The sequence below is a fragment of the Triturus cristatus genome, chromosome 7 (genome assembly GCF_964204655.1).
Source record: "Triturus cristatus chromosome 7, aTriCri1.1, whole genome shotgun sequence".
NCBI classification, from domain to species: Eukaryota; Metazoa; Chordata; class Amphibia; order Caudata; family Salamandridae; genus Triturus; species Triturus cristatus.
Genome location: NC_140590.1, coordinates 1,352,511,583 through 1,352,531,160, shown reverse-complemented (window position 1 = coordinate 1,352,531,160; position 19,578 = coordinate 1,352,511,583). Strand labels below are relative to the sequence as shown.

Here is a 19,578-nt window from a genome sequence, read left to right as displayed (position 1 = left end):
ACAGGTCAGCCTCTGGTAAATGGTACCACAGGTACCCAGGGCACTGTGACCAGGGAAGACCTCTAAGGGCTGCAGCCCTAATTGTGCCACCCTTAGAGGCCCTGTACCTACACACACACACACACACACACACACCACACACGCCCCCGACACCCTTTGCAGGCTGCGTGTCTTGGTGTAGAACGAAGTGCCAGTGTGGGATTTAATGAAAAATGCTCTCAGAGGGCATCTTAGAGATGCCCCCTGAAAAACGACCAGCCTCCGGTGGGTTCCCTGACTGGTACACCAGCCTGCCACCACTAAACCTGTTTCTGGACCCCGAGGGTGGGTGCCTTTTCTCCATGAGCCCAGAAACAAAGCCTTTCCTGGGCGTAGGTGTTCACACGTCGGCCAGGCGAGGAAGAGCTTTCTGTGGCAGGGGAGCTTCAAATACCTGGCAGCCTTTGTAATGCGACCCCCAGCCTCTCCTGCTATCAGGAGCAGGCTCCCTTCCTGTCTCCCCTCCTTTTCGGCGGGAAGACGGGCAGGAAAAATTAGCCAGCCCAGAAGGTGTGCCCACCTCTGTCAACCCCACCCCTCAGGTGGAGTAGGTATGGGGAAGCCCACTCCTCAGTGCCTGCCATCTTCCAGATGACGGGCACTCCCCAATCAGGATTAGGGATTTTGCTAACACCCCCACGTGGGTTGAGCACACTAAGGGTGTAGTCACTGTAAGATCAGTAGCCCATTGGCTACTGACCTCGAGACCCCTAAAACGCCCCCTCAATACAGTATTTAGGGGGTAGCCCTGAACCAAGAAGGCAAACAAGAACCTGCAAGAAGAAAAGGACCGAACAGCCGTGCCGAAGCTAACAAGAGGAGGACCTGCCTCCCTTCAATTCCAAAGACTCTGCCTCCCGTGAACACCGGATTTGTTCAAACCCCAAACTCACGGATCCTTATGAAACTGGAGTCTGGTGTTTGAACAAATCCGGTGTTCACGGGGGCAGAGTCTTTGGAATTGAAGGCAGGCAGGTCCTCCAGTTTTCTGGCTGCAGAACACAGTGGGATTTCACTGGAGCAGGTTCGAGGTGGGGACAGGCCGGTAGGGCTGGGGCCAAATCAGTGGTCGTTCTCCTCTTGCTAGCTTCGGCACGGCTGTTCGGTTCTTCTTCTTTTATTCTTTCAGGTTCCTTTCTGCCTTCTTGGTTTAGGGCTACCCCCTAAATACTTCAACTCGCCTCCCCCATCTTAGGGTTGAGGTTGGCAGAGGTGGGCATACCTTCTGGCCTGGCTAATTTTTCCTGCTTGTCTTCCCGCCGAGAAGGAGGGGAGACAGGAAGGGGGCCTGCTCCTGATAGCAGGAGAGGCTGGGGTTGCATTACAAAGGCTGCCAGGCCTTTGAAGCTCCCCTGCCACAGATGGCTCTTCCTGGTCTAGGGGAGGTGTGAACCCCTCCACCCAGGAAAGGCTTTGTTTCTGGGCTCAGTGAGCGAAGGCTCCCACCCCAGGGGTCCAGAAACATGTCTCTTGGTGGCAGGCTGGTGGGTACCAGTCAGGTAACCCACCAGAGGCTGGTCTTTTTTCAGGGGGCCTCTCTAAGATAAATGCCCTTTGTGTGCATTTTTCATTAAATCCTACACTGGCATCAGTGTGGGTTTAATGTGCTCAGAGGTTTGATACCAAACTTCTCAGTTTTCAGTGTAGCCATTATGGTGCTGGGAGTTTGTAATGACAATCTCCCAGCCCCATATACTCTTAATTGCAGCACTGCACTTACAATGTCTAAGACTGGACTTAGACACTGTAGGGGTACAGGGCTCAGTCACCTGTACTCTAACCACTGGTATAGTGCACCCAGCTAGAGGGGTGACTGATCTATGCCAGGGCAGTGGGTTGTAGGCATGGCACCCAGGGATGTGTGCCATGTCAACTCTTTACTTTGTTCTGCACCAAGACAAGCAGCCTGCAAAGGCAGTGTGTGAGTATCAGGGTACAGGACCTCTAAGGGTGGCACAATATGTGCTGCAGCCCTTAGAGGCCTTCTCTGGTCACAGTGCCCTGGGTTCCTGTGGTACCATTTACCAGGGACTGACCTGTGGCCAGAGATGCCAATTGGGTTTGGGTTAGTTTTGGGGAAAGAACACAGGCCCTGGGAACCTGATTAGCAGGGACTCAGGGCACATCAAGTCAAAGTGCACCAGTAGTCTGGCAAAAAAGTGTGTGGGAGGGTTATTGCAACAGAAACCCAGCTTCTCACACAAGCCCCCCCCCCCCCTCCACCCACCCCAGCCCAAAGGCCAGGAGACTCAGCCAAACCTGGGAGAGTCTTTCTAGTCTTTCAGGCGAGGAAGAGTATAGGAAGTGGGTTGAAAGTTGCAGGGCCTACTCTTCCTTACATCCTTCTGTCCAGGTCAGTTCCTTTGGGGAGCTGGCCTACCTCAACAGTTTCAGGGCCTAATTCCCAATGCTCCTTTCCTAGCTCTTTAGTGTCTTCACCCTATCTTTTTAGTTTGGGTTCAGAGGTACCAATCAATGCAAACTGTAGTTTAGCTAGGGCAAAGCCCAGCTTACCCACAGCTTGAACAACCCCACCATGACAATATGGTCAGGGGGGCTAACTTGATATTTGGCAGGGGTTCGGCCACCATGCTAAGGACAGTGCTGCCATGAAGGCTAACACCCAGCAGAGGCTACTAACAGCTGTCAGTGCCCAGAACCACACCTTTAGCTCTTCCCTGGCAGGTGAAGGGGCTAACTTGAAGGCTTCTTTGGGTTCTGGGGGCCTATCTGCTGTTTTAGGGTAAGGAGTCACTGCACTTGTTAGTGAACACCCTTCTTCCACGCTCTGTTTTGCCAGCTGAGGAGCCACCAACTCAGGCTGGAAAGTTGCCTGACTAGTCGTTTGTTTTTGTTGGCTAGTAAGGACGTCACCAGTGCCAAATTTGGAGTTCTCCCTTTCTGGGATAGACTCTCCCTGGCCCACTGGAACTATGGCTAACAGTTGTCCACCTTTCCTACACTGTCTTCTTTTTCTTTTGGGGCTTAGCTGCACCAACTGCAGTTTGAGCCCCCCACAGGTTCCTGGGGTGAGATCTGGAACTGGACCGGTATTTTTCTTTGGCTCAGACCAACCTCTGGGTGGTAATTCCCTAGGAGACAATCAAGGGGGAGGTCTTTACTGACTACCACTTTTCTCTATCTAAGGGACCCAGCTATTTCTAGGACCACTAAAGTCCTAACAGTGACACCCCCTGGGACAGCCCTTACTCTTTTTGTCCCCCTGGGACATACTGGTTTGAGAGAACCAACCTGTCATGCACCACAGTGTGACTTGCACAGGTATCTCTCAGGGCAGTGGCTGGGATTCCATTCACCAGTAGGTGGTGGAAGTGTCTACTCCCCTCTGGAATCTGCAACTCACCTTTTGGGCCCAGTTTCCAGTTGAAGGCTAGGAGGACTTACTCATTTGTGGAATCACCCTCCAAAGCTACACTGGCAACCCCTGGAACTACACTAGGGGCTGGCATTTTTTTTAGGACAGCTAGTTTCCTTGGTGTGGTGTCCTGCCTTTTGACAGTTGTGACACCATACTTTGGGATCCCAACTCTTACCTTGGTACCCTGTTTTAGTTTGTAAGGTGTCTTTGGGCCCACCCTCCTATACAGGTTTTTGGGGGGCTACCTGGGAGTCCTTACTTTTATCTTTAAGATAAAAGTAAGATGTGTTTCCCCTTGGGAGGTTTTGTAACCCCTTTATTTTGGTCACCCCCAGTGGACATCCTAGTTACCCTTGTCTTGACCCAATGGTCTGCCTTTTCTGAATTCTTGGGAAGAAATTGGACCTAGATCTACCAGATACGGATGCACCTTTTCATCAATGCAATTAGTTAAAATATGTTCTTTCATGAATAAACTATAAAGATCATCATAATCTTGTTCTTTACGTCCAGCCATAAGCCATCTAGGGCCTCATGTAGGTAGCCAAATACCGGTCGGTAACGGTCGATTTTCGGTAATTATACCGTTACCGACCGGTATTTTGGCCATTGTTATGTAGGGGGACATATTTTGCTTTCGGAATTTACCGATTCGGTAAAATTACCGATTCGGTAATAATACCGAATCGGTAATGTTACCGAATCGGTAACTTTTCCGAATCGGTAATTTTACCGAATCGGTAAATTCCGAAAGCAAAATCGAGATGTAGGGGGAGTGTGTGTGTGTGTGTTTATGAGTCGGTATTTACCACCAACTTATAGTTAGTGGTAAATAATGAATGTATGTGTAAATGCATTTTTACGCGCGTAGCAGTGTGCAATGTGGCATACATACATGCCCTTAGGGCATGTATGTGTGCCACATGTGCACACATGGCCGAATCGGGGGTGCAACAGGGTGTCAATGTGACACCCTGCCACCCTTGTATGTGTTCCCCCCAGTACCGAATCGGTATTTACCGATTCGGTAATGAGGCATACCTTCCCATCAATGGGAAGGTATGCCTCATTACCGAATCGGTAAATACCGATTCGGTAATTACCGACTAGTAACGAATCGGTAAAAATTACCGACTCATTACCTACATACGAGTTACCACTTCTTAAATACCGAGTCGGTACGGCTCGGTATTTAAGAAGTGGTAACTGGTACGCTACCTACATGAGGCCCCTAGTGTCTTAACTGAGTAGTCTACAAATTCCACCCAGGGCTGACTCTGGGTTTTCTGAGCCCCCCTGAATCTAATTCTATACTCCTCAGTTGTGAGTCCAAATCCCTCAATCAGAGTTCTCTTCATGAGGTCATAAGACACAGCATCTGCCCCAGAAAGGGTTAGGAGTCTGTCTCTACTGTTACCCGAGAACAGTTCCCAAAGGAGTTGCCCCCCAATGTGACTTCATTACTTTTTTCATCTCACAAGCCCTTTCAAAAGCTGTGAACCATTTTGTGATAGCATCACTCTCTTAATATTTAGGGACAATCCCTTTGGGGATTTTACGATCATAAGATTGCTCTTTATCCTTATTGAGTAAAGTGCTGCCACCATTGATGGGTGCTATGTCCATCACTGCCCTCTCTCTTTCTGGGGCCAGCAACCTGGTCTCTAGATCCTGTCTTTTAGTCAACCTTGCTAAAAGGCTGTCCTCCTCATTGAGGCTGCCCTCCATGTCCTCAGTAGTGCCTGACCCACCTGTGTGGGATCTAGGTACTGAGAGGTTGATTCTTGGAGTCAGGGGTATTTCGGTCCTTTTCTCCCTATGACGTGAAGGGGGTTGATCTACCTGGTTATCCCCTTCTTCCTCATATGATTGATCTTCACCATTCTCATATGGCTGGTCCTTAGCATACCCAACCAACTGCCCCTGGAGCTTTTGTTTGATGGGATGGGACCCCTTGGCTCTGTTTTTAATTTTACATAGGGACCTTACCTCCTTGAAAGACAAGTGAAGGTAAGCGGTGAGGTCAAGCTCCTCAACCAGGTCCTCTATGGCATTGTGGTTATTTTCACTAACAGCTGGGTTCTTGTCTTGAGACATTGTTAAACCTCTAACGCCTTTAACCCTAGCTAAAGTGACTTCTTTTTCTAAAGTTCTACAGGGACTTAACCAAGGCCCTAGCAAGACTTTCAGTAATTTAGCAAAAATGCCAATTTGGAAAAATCAGAGTTCTAAAGACCATTTTTAGAGTTCTGTTGTGTGATGAAGTAGTAACCAAGTAGTCCAACAAATGCAAAGTTGTATATCCCACCGCTGATCCACCAATGTAGGAAGCTGGCTCTGTATATACTATACCAAAGTAAGGTATAGTGGGCACAGTCCAGTGGAACCCAAAAGGTAGGCAGAGGTAAAGTAGATAGCACCTCACTGTCTATTTGTGGTAGTGTGGTCGAGCAGTAAGGCTTTATCATTGGACAGTGTTAAGCATTTGTTGTACACACTCAGTCAGCAAATGAATTCACACACTCAAAGACTGAACCTCAGACCAATTGTTTTTGTATAAAGATAATCTTTGTTGTTTTATTTTCTAGAACCAAGCAAGCTTGGTACAGGTAAGCAATAAATACTTAACAGTAGTAATGTAGTTTGTAAATAATGTGAATTGCAGTTGTAAATGTACTTTGATTTGATTACAGTTGTGTTACTGATAATTTACTGCTTTTCAGAAAACAGTACATGTACTTTGTATAGGATTTTTAGTAAAATTACAGGTAAGTTACTTTTGAGATTACATTTCTTATCCAGTGCAGTATGCCTGGATACTGCACTGGTAGTAATGACAAACACCCCTAGGCAATGTCAATAAAGTAAACCAATTACACAATATCTATGACAATAAGAAGACCAAGGAAGATGGAAAAAATATGTTCAAAGTTGTTACTATTTTAATAATTTCTTCTCATATTATTTAAACAAATGATATTTATACAAAACATTTAAAAAATGAAACACAATAATTTAACACGTTACATTTAATCAATATGTATAAATAAAAGGTTAAAAAGTGGCAATATCTTTATGAACTTGATGTGCGTTTCGGCGTATACAACGTCTTCAGGAAAGCCACACAAAGCCACACAATTATCTAAAAAAAAAAAACGTGGTTGTCCATATCTTGTTATGTATTCTCATGAAAAACATCTATTTAAACAATACATATCTTTTTTTTTAAATATATAATAAAAAGCACAATATGTATCAATAGCAACAATCTATATACATAATCTGACGGTCTTCCTATGTATCACACATTACAATTTTGTATTTATTTACGGTGCTATATCCAATAGCCTTGGGGCAAATGAGAAAATTTACGCAGAGGGCAGAAAATCTGCTCAAATATCTGCTTTCAGTAGCTTTATTTGGCAGAAGAATCCATTAGAGCTATCTATTGTTTTATATTTCTTCCGCACAATGTTATTCATTATTGTGGCACTATGTGCGTTCTGAACTGCAAATGTTTTTGTGCAAGTGTTCAAATGTCTGTAATCTAGAACCAAGTGATGTGCTGTCTGGTTTAATGATGGGTAACAAAGGGTTGTTTTATTGGCGAGGTGCAATTTTCAATCACACCTTTGTGTTCTAGTTGGTCTAGAATTTCTTTGTCCTGTTTCTTTGCCTCATTTTTAATAGGGTACTGTCTCTGTGGAGTTGGAGTAGTTTTTAATGCGATTACGTGGTTTTGAACTCCATGTCTCACCCTACATGGTTGTGGTATAATGCCGGAGCCAGCGCCCACTCCTGCACGTATGAGCGTTTTAAGATGAACTGGAACTAGGTGGGAAAAAGCAGGCAAACTTATGCTTTCACCTTTTGGGCAAACCATTATAAATTCAGGCAGCCAATCTTTTTCTTCTAACAGGATGTCGTATCCAAATGTCAAATTTTTCCATTTTCTTGATGTCCCCCTCTATTTGGAGATTAATTTTGTGTAGACGGTGTGGAACACTCACTCTTGTATCAGGTGTTTCCACCGTGATGTAGTCATTCAACACTGCTGTCACTAGAAATTCCTTCAGGTTCTGGTGAGCTATTGTTACTTCTGCTGCGCTATCTAGCATCATCAGAGCCCATTCTCCTTAAAGAAGCGGAGTCCTCAGTAACCTGGGCATTTCTAATTTTTAAGCCAGCTACTTTCTTCTTTTTCAATTGAGGTTTTGCTTTATGTTGCTCCTGTTTGATAATGAAATCTGAAGTGCGATGTGTTTCCCTTTCCCCCTTTGGTCGATCTTCAATTTTTTGTTCTGACCATCCTTGCCTCTCCGAGCTTTTTGATGAACCCTGAAAGGAATGAAAGGAACGTGTATCAGTATCTTGATACCGGTCAGGTTTCCTAATGTTTTCACGATTCCTAAGGTTGTACCTCTTTTCAGAGGACTCCCGTTTGAGAGACCCACCCCTTGATCATGAAGTATTCCTTTATTATTTTTGGATTGATTATGATCCCATTTCTTTTTAGAAGAAGTGGGTGCTTGCTTTGAGTTCTCCTTATCAGAACTACTCGCCACTTGTGGTTTCCCTGGTTTGGCTCCCAAACTATCTCTACCTAGTGAAGCATAGGTTTCCGCGATCATTTTTTGTAATGCACGCTCCTGATTTGTAGGAGCTGTTTCCCTTAAACGTTGGCGTGAAGCCACAGCTGCCGCAACCCCCTTAATGTTTAGCATTATTGCCAAGACTTAGTCAAAATTACCCATCCGTTTCATCCCCAAGTCCATGGTAGGTCCTGCCCTGTACTCATTTTGTATCTGTTTCATTACTTCATGAATAACTGATTTGGTTGGGGTACCGTCTATTCTAATGTAGACTGCAGCAAAGATTGTTCCCCATGTGGTACAATCCTCAAGTGAGGGAACCATTCCCATTGGCAAGCAAATTGTTAACATTGTGTTTTTCCTGTGGGGAAATACTGCTTCCAACTGTGCTATTGTTTTAGCAATCCAGAATGGCACTTGATGCCTTTTTGATGGGAACGCACCCATTATTGCTTTTAGTGTCAGTGGACTAAATATTGGGGTGTGTTGGGTCTGAACTGTACATGGTGGAGCAAATCTCGCAGGTTGTAATGTGAGTGTTCGCATGACGAACTGGACAATGTGTCTGTATAGCCTAACTACTTCTTTGTAAAGTGTACGCACTTCCCCCTACTTGGAGTGTGTCTATCTCAGGATGTGGAGTGTAAGTCGCTGAGACCGGCCATATCTCTCCTCCAATGCTGAGCGAACAGAGTCTTACGACCGAAGTTGTGTGTTTGAGGGTGCCTTTAAACCAGTTTTTATGTTGCTGGTAAGTTAACAGGACTTCAGTGTCCTCGTATGGGATGTCTTCTTCCAGGCGATCCACTTCAGTGTATTTAAGGAATAAATGTGGCTGTGGCTCTGCAGGTGGGAATTTTACCCAGGAATAGCATACCTCTGATCTGAACACCTTGTGTGCCCCAATCATGAAAATAACATGGCCACCTGTTACAGGTACGCCATGTTCTAACAATCTGAGTTACTGCGCTGTCTGAACTTTTCTGTAATGTTAAGCGCATTAGCAAATTTGTCTCCTTCGGTGCTTCCACTGCTACTCGCAGATTTAGGCATTTTGAAAGGAGAAGAAAGTAAAGGTTTAGGAGGTAGGGTTCAGCACAATATGGGAACCTTTACTCCTTACAAGCTTGTCAATACACAGGGTGTACCTGCTCAGCTGAAGCGGATAGTCCTCCCCACTTCAGACATGCCTGAACAGTATGAGTAAGGCTTTCTCAGAAAGCACGACTGAACTACTAGGATTTAACTGTTAATATAAGAACCAAACCAACGTTGGCGGCGCCATGGCGTGTAGTTCCTAGGACCCCCCAGGACCTGTGCGTTTTGGATGACCTAAACTAAGGGTTTGGAGTGCTGACACTCTGGACACCCCCACAGGATGAGTCAGCTGTTAAATCAGCTAGCTCTACAGTGCCACTACCACCCCCCTGTATTCTACAGTGGTGTACATAGTTTCTGGCAACCACTGAACATGACAACCCTGATTCCTCCGGAATCGTGGAAAACAATACAGTATCTTTCGCCCTGTCACTCTTGCTTACTTTTCTCAGTATGCACATAGAATGACGATTGGAACGTTTCAATAATTATTTAATGGTCAAGCGTCAGTCTAGTGTCAAACATATTCGCTGCAACAATCAAGACCGAAGCAGACAAAGGTGATTGCTAACACCAATATCGTAAATAGCAGATACATTTCTACCATAGTGCTAATAGGATGAATATAAACAGATTATATAAAACAGTAGCATTGGCGTACTCCTACGATGCGTAGCCTACCTAAATGTACCTAGCCTAGATAAGTAGGTGAAGCAGGTGTATGTAAGTGCTTGGATATATCCCAAGAAACCCCTGGGGATGTGCTAACCCCTCACCCAGTGGTTCTGAATGAAGGGCCCTGTTTCTGCGTGGTGGATGGCACCCCGCAAGCGGTGTCAGGTCTCTGCCTGTCAAAGGATCAGCCCGCAGAGTCTCGGTACAGCCTGGAAGGAATTCTCCTCTGTTCTGTAAGGGGGAGTGCAGGTCTTTTATACAAAAGTGGACACTCCAGGGTTTCTTCTAGAATCGATATGTTTTGAAAATATTTGCTAATCCTCTGCTAATCCTTTTCTAAACAAACCTGATCATGCACAGCTGGCTGTTGGCCATGGATGAAAAAAGTGGTGACCCTTCTACAGAATAAATCTGCCGTGCCTGGGGACATGTTTATGTGCGTCAGGTACAGGGATTAAGGTAGGGTACCGAGAGCCTGATGTCTGAGAGACAGTAGTAAGCTACTAGGTAAAAGGTCACCTGTGTAGAACCGTTATGTCGTGGATGGGACAAAATGTATGTAATTTGGTATGTACATGATGGGACTATCCTAAAGGACATGACAACCCTTTAGGTGATCTTACCTACCTAATTGGGTTACAGCCACTGCTGTTGCTTCCTATGGGGTTTTATACATATCTGCCATCGCACCTGTGGGGTAGCTGTTGTATGCTGTTCTTTTCAGTTCTGTTCTCCTGAGACACCAGTCTCTTTGATTGTTTGGATCCTTATTTCACAGGAGGCTAATTTTCCCTTTCTTTCCTGTATCTTACTTCCTCCTTGTAGGATATGATACTGTTCTCTCCTTCACAGCGCTGTATGCTGCTCCTGCCTTTCATGGCGTCATTTTTTAGGTCTCGCCTGATCCAGCGCATGCGCTGGTCTGGCGAGACTTATTGAGAGGGCTCCAAAAAGTGCTACCAGGCCAGCCTAGAGCTACAGTGCATGTGCGCGGGCACGCGCGTCGCGCTTTACCACGATTACTTTCATTTTCGCGGCCGCTTTGATGTTTGATCGCGATAACTTTCAATTTCGCGGCCGCATGGCCGCTTTGCATAGCCAATAGGTCTCGCTTTTGGGACCTTATAAGTGTTTAGTTATGCAACTGTTGCATGGCTAAACACTTATAAGGTCCCAAAGGCGAGACCTATTGGCTATGCCAATGCTTGTTAACTTTGAGGGGAAGAGGTCAAATCATTCATCATGATGTAGGGCTGTGCGTGAAGGCATGTTACGGGATTTCTGGAGTGACTGCGATCATTTAATGATTAAATAGAATTTCAATATTTGAGGGCAGTTTATATCCGTTACCTTCCATAACAGTATCTCACTGGCCTTCGATATTCATCACCCTCCACTAATCAAAAGCTACTACAAAGAGGAAACATCCAACGTTACAAATATATCTCCATCCTGAAAACATAGGTCTGACTTCAGATGACTTGGTGTCTAATATTATTACACATTCGATATTTTCTTGACTACCTGTACGTGATATTTGCAATAATGGCTAGCATCTGACTTGTGTCTCCTTTATATACTGAATGTTTGTCTGCTGTGGGTGGAGAGAGACGAATTGCCCGTAGAACAGAGCTGCACCTACTTTTGAGAGATTTTATGAACAACACCTATGCAGATATTCCAGATTCTCGGTTTGACCCTGCACAAAGTAATCAGTCCTCTGCATATTGTATATGCCCGAACCCTAATCTAGGCAAGCGAAAACACAGGTATAACACCGCCTTCACTACTTTCCCAAGGCCTGTACAGTGCTCTGATAACACATCTTGGTTGCTGGTGTCTCTTATTTCAGCTGTAACTAAATGTGTTGATGTCACTGGAGTGCCCAACTCCGGGACACCTTCACGAGTTAGTTGTGAAATATTTTTTCCACTTAAGGGGATATGAGCAATTGGTGCCCGTGGGCCAGTAAGTAAAACAAAAACATTTTCAATGCAACCTGCAGGGCAATGGAGCAGCCCCAGTCACAACTCCGCAACCTTATGATGGAGTGAGAAATGTGCTGTAGAGACAGGGAAATATGATAAACAAGCATTGGCATAGCCAATAGGTCTCGCTTTTGGGAGCTTATAAGTATTTAGTTATGCAACTGTTGCATGGCTAAACACTTATAAGGTCCCAAAAGCGAGACCTATTGGCTATGCCAATGCTTGTCTATGTGGTGAACTACTTTCTCTTTTTTCCCCCCACCTTTTTTTGGGAGAAGTTCTGTTTACCCTCCTTTTTTGGTGGGGTTATTTTTATTACTTTTTCTTTTGGGCATATCCTATCTTCTGTCGTGCTAAGCTACAATCACCAACGCCGTGAGGGGAACGGCTGTATTCACCTACCTCATCTTGTACAGCCGCATAGCCATGAGGGAAACGGCTCAGCCTTCACGCTACTTTGTCGGGACCAGCCGTGAGGGGAACGGCTTGAAAGAACTTCAGTTCCCAGCAGGCATTGCTGGGCGCCTGAGAAGGGCGTCATCACAGGGCGTCAGAAGGCCCTGTAAATCCAGCGTGGCCCTCACGCAGCGCAGGACGCGCGTGGGGTGCCCGGGCACTGCCCGGGCCAAGGGCGGGCCCTTCCGCGCCCGTCGGAGCCCAAAAGAGGCTGGGCTGGGCTACCCCTCCAACGTTTATCCATGGAGAACTGGGCCAAAGCTGGATTAAATGAAGTCAGCACTAACGAAGACAGCCATCAGTGACCCCTTAGCTGTCTGATTCACTGTGCCCACTTGCCGCCTATGGCCGTCCCCCTGACATCTGTATTTGGAACTTCATTGGTAGGTGAGCGTGGTTTTTATTGTGACAGTACTACACAGTTAGGACGGTTGTGTGTTGTTGTGGACGCTGTTTTTAAAAAACTGTATTTTGCTGCTGATTTTAATAGCACGCCTAGAAAGCATTTTAAAATTGTAATTTGCACTTCTTGCACTTACCTGCATTTCCTTTCCCTCGTGACCCCGTTCCGCCCTGGCTCTGTGCCGTTTGTGCGGAGGGTCAGCTTGAGGAGCGTCACTTCCTGCTCGTGACACCACTTCCGCCCTGCACGAAACCTTCGCAGGTTAGCGGTCTAGTGCTCCCTCACCCCCTAGTATTTAATGGCAGTATGGAGGAAGCGCAGCGGACGAGCGCAGCGGGAGCGCCGACTTCGCGCCGAAGTCGCGCACAAGTCAAGCCCGTCTGCGCCCGTCCACGGCCGACCAGGCCCAGGGCCCTGTCGTAATGCCCAATCTTACTCTTATTCCTCCTCCGATCTCCTGAGACTCAAATCCTCAGGACCCATTCCCGCCCGTGCTGTCAGAGCGGCTCAGGCATGTGGCATATTTGTTCCATCTGACTTCTCGGCACTTGATTCTCTTCACGACCCTTCCCCCTCACTACCGCAGATCTCCGCCTCTTTACTGATTTACTATCTTAATACCCGTTCCCTTATCCGCCATCAGCTTGAGATCTTCCAACTATTGCATCAGAGCTCCATCGATATCCTTCTCCTAGCAGAAACCTGGAGCCCCCGACATTCTTGCAGCAATCCCTACGGGATACTACATTATGCACGCCAACCGGCCCGCAGGGAAGACTGGTGGCGGAGTGGCGGCTATCATCCGCTCTGAATATATCTTCTCCGAGATCACGGTGACTTCTATCCCTAAAACTGATTACTTAGCACTAAAATTTACCTCCCCTAATTCGTCTTTTATTTGTGTTCTTGTATATAGACCCCCCGACTATATGCCTCTCTTTCCCAGACTCTTCAGCGACTCTATCGCCCAACTAGCAATCAACCACGCTAACATCGTGGTGATTGGTGACTTTAATTATTGGCCTTCTGATGTCCATGAAAGCCAATCGTCGGTGGAATTCACAGACCTTCTAAAAGGCATGAATCTCTCCCAACACATTCACACCCCCACCCATCAGAAAGGTCATATCCTCGACCAAGTCTGGACATCTAACCTCGACATTTCACCTCCTTCAGTTCTCCCTTGCTCCTGGTCTGACCATTACTTCATCTCCTTTCACTTACATCTGCACACTCTGTGTCCTCCCCCCCCCCCCCCCCCCCCCCCCGTATTAAGAATCTTATGGCTCGCAACTGGAAAAGAGCCAATCTGCCTGAATTTCACGACTCACTGGCTTCTACTGCACCCACGTCTTTGACCTCACTAGAGGATCAGGCTGACAAACTTGATGAATGGATACGTCAGGCTAGTGACAAAGTTGCCCCTTTAAAAAAGATCAAAGCTAAGCGCCCCCACGACGCACAACGATGGTTTACGGACCAACTCAAAGCGGACAAACTTGCCCTGCGGCAAGCTGAACGCCGCTGGCGTCGCCACTATTACCCACAGCTTAAACTTGTTTACACTGAGGCTTTAAAATCTTATAAACAATCGATCCTGGCAGCTAAAACGGCATATTTCTCACAAATAATCCTGGACTCAAACAACAAAACGAAAGATATTTTTTCAATTGTAAATGAGCTCTCCTTGCCGGATAGGGTCACCCCCCAACCCCAGCCGACCCAAACCCTCTGTGACTCGCTAAACTCCTACTTCATAGAGAAAATTACAACAATAAAAAACATCCCGACCCCGGCATCTCCTACTCCCACTCCTCTTCCCCCTAGAAATACCAGCACCTTGTCGGAGTTCCCACCTATCTCTTTACAAGAATTCGCCTCACTCCTTCACAAAGTCAGTTCGGGATCCCCCAATGATTGTTGCCCCCCGCAGATCCTGAGAGAAGCCTTTCTCGCATGTCCAGGCCCCCCCCTAGCACTACTTAACAACTCTCTTGCTACTGGGGAGGTCCCTCTTTCCTTCAAGCAAGCTGCCGTCTTACCTATCCTAAAGAAACCCAGCGCAGATCCCACAATACTCAGCAACTACAGACCCATTTCCCTCCTCCCCTACCTAGGAAAGATTCTGGAGACCTACGTCACCCGCTGCCTGAGCTCTTTCATAGAGAAATCCTCCTTCTTGGACCTTCAATAAGCGGGATTCAGACCCCTCCACTCCACCGAGGCGGTCATAGTAGCAGTCATGGACACCCTCAGGAAGGGCGCTGACAATAACACCTCCCAGGCCCTTGTCCTATTAGATCTCTCGGCGGCATTCGACACGGTCGATCACACCATCTTGATCGACCGTGTCCATAATGGCGGCATTCAGGGAGTGGCCCTTGACTGGCTCAGATCTTTCATTCACCAGCGATCACAGTCCGTCCATCTTTTCACTTTTTCCGCACCCTACACATCCCTTCCCTGCGGCGTCCCACAAGGCTCTGCACTATCCCCTCTTCTTTTTAATTTGTATCTCCAACCCCTCTTAGCCTCCCTCCGCAACTCCCCGGTCACAATTTTTAACTACGCGGACGACCTCCAGTTAATTTTTCCCATAGATTCCCTTCCTTCCTCCCGTCTTAACTTCCAGTCCACCATGCTGACCATTGCGGAGTGGATGTACCACAGCCACTTAAAGCTGAACCCTACCAAAACTGAGCTCGTCCTGGTAGGAGGCCCCAATCACCCATGGAATTCCACCTTCTGGCCAATATCTCTGGGGACAGCACCCACTCCTGTGAGCTCAGTCAAAAGCCTGGGGGTGGTCATTTCTGAAGATCTTTCGATGAGACCGCAAATCAACGCGGTCACCTCAGCCTGCTTCTTCCACCTCAGGCGGATCCGCAAGATCAGCAGGTTTCTCACCAAAGAAGCCCTGACCCAAGTTGTCATTGCACTCATCACCTCCAGGCTCGACTATGCCAACATGCTGTACACGGGAATTCCTGCATGCCATCTTCACCGACTACAGCTGGTGCAGAATCAAGCTGCCCGCCTGATTTTCCGCCAGCCCAAACATCAGCACGTCACTCCCCTCCTCCATAGTCTGCATTGGCTCCCTATTTCCAAAAGTTGCATTTTCAAATTGGCATGTTCTACCTTCAAGGCCCTCTCGGATGCAGCCTCCGCGTTCATCTCTTCGGGCTTGACCCGTCACATCCCTTCTAGAGTTCTTCGCTCAGCATCATTTAATCTCCTTGAGGTCCCCAAATTCAAAAGAAAAAAGCACGGTGGCTTGAGCTTTTCTGTCCAGGCCCCCTCCACCTGGAACTCCCTGCCACCTTCACTCCGTCTCTGCCCAAAGTACGACTGTTTCCGCAGACTTTTAAAAACCCTGCTTTTTCAATCCGCATATGACTAACCCTCTCATCCTGGATCACGTTACCTGTCAATGAGCGCCAAGAAACCGATGGTGATAGTGCGCGTTACAAATAATTTTAACGTAACGTAACGTAGAGTTTTATACTGTAGTAATAATGGGGAAGAAGAGTGGGATGTCCTGTACTCGCCCCACCACAAGTATAAACAGCATGCTAGAACGAGCTGTAAGCATTGTCGCCAACGAAATTGAACATGTGGCGAGGCGCCTATCTATGGGGCCTGCGTCTGGTCAGGTTGGGCTTCTGTCGGAGGTGGTTGCATTGGATCCCCGTGCTCAGTCCACCAGTTTCTACTTCTATTTCGCAACCGAATACAATGAGCCCCCTGCAAGGTTTAAATACTACTTTAAGCCATGTAAGCGACGTTACCAACGCTGCTAATAATGACTTGCCTCGTGTCTCAGGTAATGAGGACAACGTGGTTAATTTACCGGGCATTTCGGATTCTACGATTATTTCTTCCACCCTGGGCGCTAAAAGGAAGTCGGCCAAACCTGTGTGCACTAAAAGGAAACAACCGCTACGTAATATTCCCTCTTGCACATCAATGAGTTCATGGCTTAAGTGCCCTCCTTCCTCCTCTACTTCTACCTCTATTGTTAACCCTGTGATAGACACCTCTATCACCATTGCAAGCAGGACAATTGCTACTCAGACTGACTGTTATTCTTTTTGCCCTTTGGGTGGCTCATCGGACAAAAATTGTAATAGACAATATTGTGAACTTTGTTTCTACCAGTATTAAAGGCTTGATTGATAAAAATGTCATTACCCTGTGGAAACGCTTAGACCGATTAGACACCTTGTCTAATATAAGTTCTCAAGTAAAACCTGTCAAACAGGTAACGACGGTGGGGGGAAGCAACAACGGGACTATTTGTGAGCCTGCTGTTAATACAAATCCAAATTCACAGCCATTATTGTCCTCCTCCATCTCTAAGGATTCATGTGTTACCTGTACCAAAATTAAGGCATGTTTTACATTGGGCGTTGCACCATCATTAGTAGAAACACAGCCTAGCATAGATCCTCCCAGTGATGCTGGAAGTATAGCTTCCTTAACACCTATTAATGCCCCTTCACTTTTTAACCCTAATGCAGTGCCGTAGATCCATCAGGGCTCGACCAATCCGATTTGCGGAATCACAGAAAGAGGGTATCTCATCCCCGAGGCCATAGACTATTTAACACCCTGCAATGAGTTATTAAACTTGCCTCCCGCTGCTTGCCCATATGTGCTAGTTCTAGCCGGAGTACCCCCTCTTAGAAGAAACCAGGGAGAATCTTGGGACCAACTCCGAAACAAATGTGCAGATTGACTTATAAAAGGGGCCTCCGGGAGTCACAGATTGGAGAAATCCCAAAAGTACCCAAAGCTACACCTCTCACCATGCCTCCTAACCCAGAGCCATGGAGAGATCAGGCACCCGGATCCAGCTCAGCTCAACCTTGCGATCTGGCTCCTGAAATCATAGAATTCGGGTACCTAAACCTTCCCCCTGACTGTATGAACGTCATCAGAGAAGCTAGACGCCCTACCACTAGAGCCTGCTACGCTGCCAAGTGGAAAAGATTTGTTGTTTATTGCCATAACAACACAATCAATCCTCTAGACGTGTCTATACAACACATCATATGCTACTTACTCCACCTACAAAGGTGTAATCTAGCCTATACATCCATTCGGCTACACCTCGCAGCAATTGCAGCTTACTTACAAAACAGGCAGCACCTATCACTTTTCAGAGTACCTGCCATTAAAGCCTTCATGGAAGGCCTCAAAAGAATAATTCCCCCAGAGTACCACCCTCACCTGTGTGGAACTTAAATATCGTTCTCACAAGGCTGATGGGGCCTCCCTTCGAACCTTTACATAAATGCGAACTGCAATTCCTCACATGGAAAACAGCTTTCCTTGTAGCCATCACTTCCCTTAGAAGGGTCAGTGAGATACAAGCACTTACCATACAAGAACCTTTTCTGCAAATGCACCAGCACAAGGTTGTTCTCCGTACCAACCCAAAATTCCTACCTAAAGTCATTTCCCCTTTTCACCTAAACCAATCTGTTGAATTACCTGTATTTTTCTCGCAACCTCCGACCGTTGCAGAAAGGGCTCTGCACACGCTAGATGTCAAACGAGCCTTACTTTACTATATCCAGAGAACACAACCTTTACGAGAGACCAAACAACTGTTTGTCTCTTTCTCTCCACCACACAAGGGCAACCCCATCTCAAAATCAGGGACGGCTAGGTGGATTGTAAAATGCATCCAGATTTGCTACCACAAAGCAAAACGAACGCTTTCTGTTCCCCCCTAAAGCCCATTCTACACGGAAGATAGGGGCTTCCATGGCATTTCTAGGGAACATCCCACTAGATGATATCTGCAAAGCAGCTACATGGTCAACACCGCACACTTTCACTAAACACTACTGTGTAGATGTGCAAACCAAGCAACAAGCTAGTGTGGGCCAGGCTGTACTGAAAACACTATTTCAAACCACTGCAACAGATACCGGTGGTCGCCGCTAAGGTTGGGAACTGCTATATAGTCTATGCAAAAGTGTGTAATCTGCAGCTCATATGCCTCGAACGGAATATGCTACTTACCAGTATGCATCTGTTCTCGGCATGTAGAGCTGCAGATCTACACACGCCCACCTGCCTCCCCGGCTACCTGTATATGTTCCAGTTTATCTTATTTAGATACACACATGGGTTTCTTCACTGTTAATAATATGCTCCATCTTTCCCTGCTGGCGAAAAACAATCTGAAGATGGAGCCGAAGCCCATGCGCAATACGATCCAAAGGAGGAGTCACCGACCTCGTGACTTCCAAAGACTTTCCAAGAGGAAAAACAAACTGCAAACATCCGGGCCCAACACCAGATGACGATCTATGCAAAAGTGTGTAGATCTGCAGCTCTACATGCCAAGAACAGATGCATACTGGTAAGTAGCATATTCCTTTCCCTTTATGGCACACTGTTTCCAGAGACTATATCGTTAAGTGGCTACGCGTTGTTGGTACGAAAATAGTCACAAAAGAAACTGAGGTCATCGCTTCGGGGGAGGGCTTATATGGACTCCGATGACGTCTCATTCGGAGACGATGTCGCTATGGAGTTCCTCGGCGCCCTCTACCTAGGTGCAGAGGTACTGCTGATTTTTTATTTTTTTTTCCGGATCCAGTCTGACACAAGTGGAGGATTCTAAGATAAAGAATCTGCGGCTAGGTCCTGTGTGTAGCAGATAAGGCTAATTAAGATAATTAACTTGTCCGTTCATGACAGTAAAGGACCCAAAACCCAACATAGACACATGACATTTTTACACTGAAAACTTACTTTTTTTTTTTCTTCAAATGTGGGTTGCTCTGGATTTTGGGCCCTAGCTCAGCTGGCTACTAGGGAAACCTAGCAAACCATCACATTTTTGAAAACTAGACAACCAGGGAAGTCCAGAAGTGCGTGACCGTGGCCAGATAATTCAACCCAGAAGCCTTTGCAAACCTCACACTT

General features: G+C 46.7%; 1 protein-coding gene across 3 annotated transcripts in view; it reads left to right on the top strand.

Annotated features, from left to right (window-relative positions):
- The window catches only part of PHF20 (PHD finger protein 20), a 1,063,788-nt gene that overhangs the window by 289,131 nt on the left and 755,079 nt on the right, over positions 1-19,578 (top strand). The gene's annotated exons all lie outside the window — the stretch shown is intronic.